Raw genomic sequence first — 8,423 nt, forward strand, 5'->3', positions numbered from 1 at the left:
TGGACTAAAGGTTTTAGTCCACTTTAGACCATGAACTAAAAGTGGACTAAAGTGATGTTTGGTTCCTTGAACTAAAATAGATAGACGGAAATAAATAAGAGGCATGTGTGTCCCCAACATCTTTTAGTCTATTTTAGTCCAGTTTTATGGACTAAAGAACTAAAGAATTTTAGTCCACTTTTAGTCTAAATGTTTGACTGTTTAGTCCAACTAAAATATAGATTTTAGTCCAAAATGCTTTAGTCCATGCGAACCAAACACCCCCTAACCCCCTCTTTCTTCTCTCATCACGGTACACACGCTATCAGGCATAGAAACCATCTAGAAAGGAAGAAAAAAAAACTGTCAGGAATCATATTTCCAATAGGAATAACTCGTCGGGATGGCTGTCAAGATATTCCTGACTTTTTTGTGACGGTTGGCCATAAAAAAAATAATTCCTGATGGTTTTGTTTTGATCCGTCAAACCTTAGTTTTGTGAACATAACCGTCAGGAAAACAAAACCAACAGAAGTTCTGATTATTTTCTTGACATGAGCGCCAATATGATAAATGACCCGACCAGTAGGAAACCCAAATGCTCTAGAAGTACAATTTATACAACCATTAATCCAATAATTGTAACTGATGGATACACTCACAAATAGACATGTTTGTGCCTTAACCTATTATCTATCAAAAAGTATGTTATTCATCACATTCACATGCCATCGAAATACAAATGTTTGTGACTGATCAGTACATATTATTTGATCCCGACAATAGGAATTCAACAACATGACAACTCCTATACTATATGTTCACATATTACACAAGTCCAGCCCTATCTATATCAGGTTTAGAGGAGCATAATACTAAGTAGACAAAAGATGTTAAATGCACCCTTTGTCTTTTCATTCCAGATTAACGATGATGCCCCAATTGTCTTAGGCCTCGTTTGGTTGAGCTGTGGCTTTTGAAAAGGCTACCGTGAGCTGTGGGCTTTGAAAAAGTGACTGTGGAAAGAGTAGAAGACCGACTGTTTGGTTGAACAACTGTGGCTTAAAAGCTGTTGTCAGTGGACCTACATGTCATACATGGCCCACATGCCATTCACTTCTCTCTTCCTTGTCTTCTCCAGCATGCTGCCGTTCATCCTGGATGAGGCCGCCGGCGCCGGCCGCCCAGCCACCATGCTGCGCGCTAGCTCGAGGGAGAGGCAGCGAATCTGTTGCTCGTAACTGTAGGAGGTACGAGATGGCTTTCCGGATCTCGTGACCACAGCGTGCTTAGGCTGGTGGCCGCGAGGGACGGCGCGCCGGAGAGGACGGGGCTGCACCACCGGAGCCAAGGGAGCGACTGGGAGATGCGCCGCCGCGGCCTCTTGGAGCGGGATGCGACTGGAAGATGCGCCGCCGCCTGGAGCGTGGCCTCGTCCTGGAGCCTGGGGTACCTCGCCGGCCGCTGCGGATAGGGCAGAGGGTCACCGGCCGCTGGGGATAGGGCGAGGGTCGCTGGCGGAAGAAGAGCTCGCGTCGCCGGCGTGGGGAAGGAAAGGTTGCGGACGGAAACAATGGAAACAAAACCAAACGGTACCTACGTAAGCAGTGGCAGGTGGGAAAAACAGAGGAGGAGCTCCTTTCAGTAGACAAAAGCTGCTTTTGTTCTAAAGTAGTTTTGGCTTTTGGATTTTTTTGGTTGGCTTTTGACTTTTACAAAAATAAAAACAGGTTAAAAGCCCAATCAAAGGGGGCCTTATTGCCAACTTGCCAATCTCTGTAATGAGAACCAAAAGCTTCATTTTTAGCATGAGATAACTGAGTAACCGACAAGGACAATTCAACTTTAGTTGATTATAAAAATTATCATGGGATGCAATACATATTGGTCAATTACTGATTTATGGGCCAAATACCAAAGCTGACGAGTTTTCTTAAAGGCTAAATGATGTTTAATGATGATGTAGGTTAATCGATCTCATATTCAGTTCGTGATGGTTTTTGAATTTTCTGACGGTTCTTCCACTACTGTCAGGAATTATATAGGTCTTTTCTTCAGTTTTGTCCACCCAACAGCAGTTCATGTCGGTTTTTAGAAAACCATCAGCGATAACCAGAACCGACCAAAATAATCCTAAGTCTGGTAGTGACAAAAAACTTACATACACTCATCTCTATAGAAACACAGTACTCATATACTCTACTCTCTCTATAAAAGCACATACTTATATACTCTACTCCATTTGCAACTTTGAAAAATTGAGCCAACAGCTGTTAAGATTGATGAAGTCAGTTTCATGTGGGTTAAATCCTGTAGTAAAAATTCATACTAACCTATGGTTTCATGCAAGCATGGCTTGCCAAGCAGTATAAATTAATAGCCTTTGTCCAGTTAGTCTATCCAGGTGAGATCCACTATATAGACGATATGATTTGCTGCTTTACTGTCGGACGAGTTGGTTTAGAAAAATTAAGTACAGAGCAGTGCTAGCTATGAAGAATGGCTCCACGTGGAATGAGATCGGTCCCTTGACGCAGTCGAAACAAACTCGTAGGTTCGATATTAGGATCAAATGGCTCCAGAACCGGTCTTTGTGACGCAATCCAAACACATGGAAAATAGACGACATATATATCTCACTTTCGCCCTGCCTTATTTTCCGTTGAGCTTGTCAAGGAGGCCCTAATACATCTCTCTTAGAAATTACTATTGGTAGAGTGGTACTACCTCTATGAAAAGAATGTAATTCTAGCTATATCTTTAGTCCGACTTTCTAAAGTTTGATCAAATTTATAGAAACTAGTATTAATTAATATTTATATATCACAAAAGAGGTATACGACAAAAATATATTTAAGAAGAAATCCAATAGCACTTATTTGATATTCTAAATAGATATTTCTTTTACAAATAGTTTGATTTGATACTAGAGTTGTTTCTTTTCCAAACAGATGGGAACCAATCTGGGCCATGTAAAAGAGTTGGTGTGGCGGTCTGGCTTACCAAGCACTTCTAGGTCCTCAGAAATATCGCAGACACAAAAACTTACCATCCTAGAGTTCCATCGGGTCCTCACGGCGCCGCCAGAGTCAATGGACTACGGCCGGATCGACGTACCGGGCTTCCTCCTTGGAAGCCAGGGAGTCACCGGGGCGCTTTGCATGGCGGACTCGCGAGGCAAGGAGACGGTGGATGGGTCAGAGAAGGAGATATCGGAGCCTAGCCTAGAGGAGCGGCTTGAAAGCCTTAAGCTGCAAGAAGAAGAGGAAGAGGATCTGGATTTCTGTGGAGAATTTGAGGAGTTAGTAAATGACGTTCGTTGGCTTGCCCTTTTTAGGGTTCATACGGCGAAACCCTTCAGCCATGCTGCATTGTTTGGTGCCATGAGGATTGCTTGGGTGGCGGCAAAAGAGGTTACTTCCAAAGTTCTTGGTTGTAATATATTCTTAGTCCAACTCCACTGTCTTGGAGATTGGACAAGGGTGATGGATGGAAGCCCATGGTTGTTCAGGGGAGCGGCGGTAGTGATGGAAGGGTATGATGGATTCTCGAATGTGAATTCTTACAAGCTTGACAGGATTCGAATCTGGGCACGTATCTAGGGTGTTCCAGAAGGGTTAATGAAGAAGAAGGAACTTGCAGAAAAGGTTGCGAAGAAGGTGGGTGATCCTATTATAGTGGTGGTGAATGAAGGGAAGATAAATCCGACAACTTACCTCCATGCCAAGGTTTGGCTCGCTTTGAGCAAACCCCTAGTGCGGATGGTCCCGACCACTTCAAATGAGAGGATGATGTACTTGGTACAGTATGAAAAGTTGTCGGCCTTTTGTTTCCATTGTGGACACTTGGGACATGAGGTGATGGAGTGCGGAGATGGTGTACACCGAAGAGATAAGTGTGAATGGGGTGACTGGCTGAGGGTTCCCTATGCGCCCTTGGCGACAGGGCGAGATGGAGGTGGTAGGGGTCATGGTCGTGGAAGAGGCCGTGGGCATGGAGGAGGACGAGGAGACTGGGTGGAGGATGATGAAGAGGAGATGGATATTTCACAGGGGGAGGATGACGGCCTGGATGTCGATTCTAGGAAAAGAGATGTCAAGAGGTGGGAGGTAGAGGGCGTGTAGCTCAGCAGGTCAATTGCTAGAACACACTCCCCAGCTAGATGTTAACACGAGCCCTTTGAAAGAGCAGGAGAAAAAAAAGATTGAGGAGAAGCATGACGAGAATGCAACAAACAATTCTAATGCAAGATTGGCGCACTCCCTTGAGGAGAGTGATTGGGCACAATGAAACTCCTAGCCTGGAACTACCGTGGGCTCGCAAGTGCCTGGGCAGTACGAGCGCTTCTGGATCTACAGAAGCGTGAGAGACCCGATGTGTTTTTCCTATCTGAGACACATTTGGGAAGAGCTAAGGCAGAAGAATTGAGGAGGAAATTACAATTTGATTACTTCATCATTTTTGAAAGTGATGGGCGAAGCGGTGGACTACTGATGTTATGGAGGATAAAGAGACATCAATCCATGCGCAAGATGTCTCTGAGTATTACATTGATGTAATGGTTGATGATGGAAAGGATGGAGACTCACTGGAATTTATGGTGAGCCGCGTTGGGAGCACAAAGACGAAACTTGGGAGGCTTTGAGATCTCTCCATGGGAGGATGGATAAGCCGTGGATGGTGTTAGGAGATTTCAATGAGATTCTTTTGCATCATGAAAAGGAGGGAGGGAGACCGAGAGAACAATGTCATTTGCAAGCGTTCAGAGATGCTCTAGCTGATTGTGCACTCTAAGATATGGGTTATGTTGGTGACATTTTTACTTGGCAAAGGGGGAGAATAAGAGAAAGGCTTGATTGGGGGGTCTCAAACGCATAGTGGAATTCTCTCTTTGCTACTGCACGTTTGGAGAATGATGGTATGCTCAAATCAGACCATTGACCGCTGATTGTCGAGACTGAAGTGTGGGCGATTTTGATGTTAATGCAAGGTGAGGTCCTAGATGCTTTGAAGCATGGTGGCTTAAGGAGGAGACGGTAGAGGAGATGGTACAGGCGGCCTAGGCACGTGTAATGTCCAGAGGAGAGGTGCCTACTTTTTTTGCAAAAAACCAGACAAGTGCATGAAGAGCTATGTCTGGGATAAAAAGGTGTTGAAAGGGCCGGTCAATCGAATAAAAAAGATGCAAAAAGAGCTGGAAGATATTGGAAGGGGCCCTTGACCGATGACAGCATTGCTGCCCAAAGGAGCTACTGGTCCATCAAGAACTCCTAATGGAGCAGGAGGAGCTGACTTGGTTACAACGTGCCTGTGCTAATTGGCTAAAGCATGGTGACCGAAATACCAAGTTCTTTCAACAATTTGCCTCTAGTCAAAGGAAGAGAAATTTGATTACTGGCCTGGTTGATGAACAAGGGGTGAGACAAGAGGACAGCGATATCATGTGCTCTAAGGGGCAAAATTATTTACCCATCTATTTCAGTCTGAATTGCATGAGTTTGATGAATCAATCTTGGACTCGGTAAAGGTCAAAGTCACGCCTGATATGAATCGGAGCCTTCTAGCTCCATTTACTGCTGAAGAAGTCAAAAAGGCGTTGTTCGATATTGGAGATTTGAAAGCCCTAGGTCTGGATGGTTTGCATGTAATTTTCTTTAAACGGTTCTGGTCAATGTTAGGGGATGACCTGACAAAGGAAGTTTTAGTAGCAGTGAACACAACAAAAATTCTAGAGGGCTAGAATGGCACCACTACTGTTATGATTCCAAAGGTGGATAATCCAGACAAGGTAGCTTAGTTCCGTCCTTTCAGTATTTGCATTGTGGTGTACAAAGTTATTCAAAAATGCTCTCTCGCAGGATGAAGAGAATTCTACCTGTGATTATCAGTGATCATTAGAGCGCTTTTGTCCCAGGTAGATTAATTATTAATTATATTTTGATTGCGTATGAATGTATTCATGCTATTAATAGAAAATAAGGGAAACGTGGGCTGTGTGCAATTAAGTTGAATATGCATAAGGCGTATGATATAGTTGAATGGGGTTTTTTTTGGAGATCATGTTAAAAATGGGTTTTGATGCAAGGTGGGTGTCTCTTATTATTTCTTGTGTGACTTCTGTCAGATATATAGCTCGATTTAATTCATTGGAGATAGGAATATTTACACCTATGAGGGGAATTAGACAAGGTGAAAGGTCCTAAATGGCTAGAGGGGGATGAATAGCCTATAAAAATTTCTACAAGATTACTAGAGCAAATTGATTAGTACAACAAATGTCAATTGCAAGTTTTGCTCTAGCTCTACTAAGTGTTGCAAGCCACCTATCCAAACAATCTAGTAAATTATGATCTCTATGGCCCACAATGGCTATGTCACTACTTCTATACTAGTTGAGCTAGCTAGTCAACTAATTACAACTAAAACAACTAATCTAGCTACACAACTAGTCACTACTCAAACTACCACTACACAAGATATATCAAAGAATGTAATACAAGTGGTAGTGATGTATACCGATCGTGGCAAGAGATATATCAATCACAATGAATACCAAGGGAGACAATGAACCAATTGACACATGATTTTTCTCCTAAGGTTCACTTGCTTGCCGGCAAGCTAGTCCCTGTTGTGTCGTCGACCGTTCACTTGGTGGTTCGTGAGCTAATAGGCGTACACAAGCCTAGCCTTACACAAAGGTGCCGCAAGAGCCTACACAAATGAGGGTACTCACCAACACGAGCAATCCACTAGAGGTTCTTTTGGTGCTCCGCCGGGGAATAAGCCCAAGAACCCCTCATAATCACGATCGGGAGTGGCCACGAACAATCACCAACTCGTGCCAAGACTCAACAGCCGCTCCAAGCTGTCTAGGTGGTGGCAACCACCAAGAGTAACAAGAAAACCACAACAAATTGATCCCCAAGTGCCACTAGATGCAATCACTCAAGCAAATGCACTTTGGATCACTCCCAACTCATTTGGATGATGAATCAATCAAGAGAATGAGTGGAAGAGGTTTGGCTTAGCTCACAAGGATGCAACAATGATCAAAATGTCCAAGAGAGTGAGCTAGAGCTAGCCAAGTTCTATTTATAGAGCCCCAAGGGCTCAAGTAGCCGTTATCTCCTTGGGGGCGTCCGGACCAAACTCTCCGGGTTCGGACCCCTCTAGCGGCCAACTAGCGAGCGCCACGCGCCCCCATATTTGAAAGTAGCCATTGGTCCAGACCAAGCCACACCCTAGTCCAGAGCTGTCCAGGAAGCTCACCGAGCGTGTTTGGTCCAGACCAAACTCCACAGGTCTAGATCACTTTGGTTAGTCTCTGTCTTTGCGAAATAATTCTTCGGACCCGAGGCATGGTCTAGACGGTCAACCAGACCGAGTTCGGAGCGAGCCTCACTGTCCCTCGTTGTGCCATGTGGCCAGGGTTCCCAATCGGACTGAGGCACATTGGTCCGGACGCCCCACGCCACCAGGGTTCGGACCCTACGCCACAACATAGGGTACATAGGGTTAGGTTTCAGAGCCATGAAGCATGGTCTAGAACCACCTAGACCCTAGGGTACTCTAGAGCCCCTATCTCCTCCTTTTCTAACTTCTTTCTCCAACCCTTATGCATGTGTGCCAACTCCAAGTATTCCAACACATGTTTACGTGAGTTAGCAACATTTTCAAATCATTTTCAAGGGTTTTAAGTTAGCACACTCGGTCCTAATGCATATGCATGAACAATGTCACCAAGTGGCACTTGATAACTGCTTTAACCATGATTTTTCCCTCTTCATAGTACGACTATCTATCCTAAATCCAATCACACCCTCTATGGTGTCTTTTGATGTTCCAATATCTTCTTGTCATTTTTTCCACACTTCCTTTTTCTTTTTTCTTTTTTCGTCTTACCATTACGGAATTAATTTCTTTTTGAAGATTAAGAAAGAGCCGAAATAGCTTGAAATAAATAATCATTGTTCCGATGGAACCTTCTACTTATAATTGACCATTGATACACGGTATAAACATAGCCTTAATGAATTAATTGACTTCTTTTACTTATTAAAATACAATTAAAATTCAAATACAAAATCAAAAATCAGACCTGTTAGCATTCTAAGGTCAAAAGTATAGTTTAAATTAAAGTAAAAAAATTGCTTTATGTATACTTAAATCATATAAATAGGGGTAAACGGGGTCTCTGATGTTTCATAGAAATTGTTTGTTATGTCAGAATCAGAAGAAACTAATTCTGTATGGAGAAACAAAATATCTCTCATTTTCGACGCGAATAGATTTTTTTTTGGTGAAACAAAAATGTCCCTATCAAATATACCATTGCCTTGAGCCCATTTTTGTTTTTTTCTTCTCTTTCTTCTTTTCCAAGTTGGAGCACTTGATCTCATCTTTTGGGCCACCTCCATCATCATGGTTGCCATCTTGCTCCACCA

Source organism: Miscanthus floridulus, chromosome 10, assembly GCF_019320115.1.
Source record: "Miscanthus floridulus cultivar M001 chromosome 10, ASM1932011v1, whole genome shotgun sequence".
Lineage (NCBI taxonomy): Eukaryota > Viridiplantae > Streptophyta > Magnoliopsida > Poales > Poaceae > Miscanthus > Miscanthus floridulus.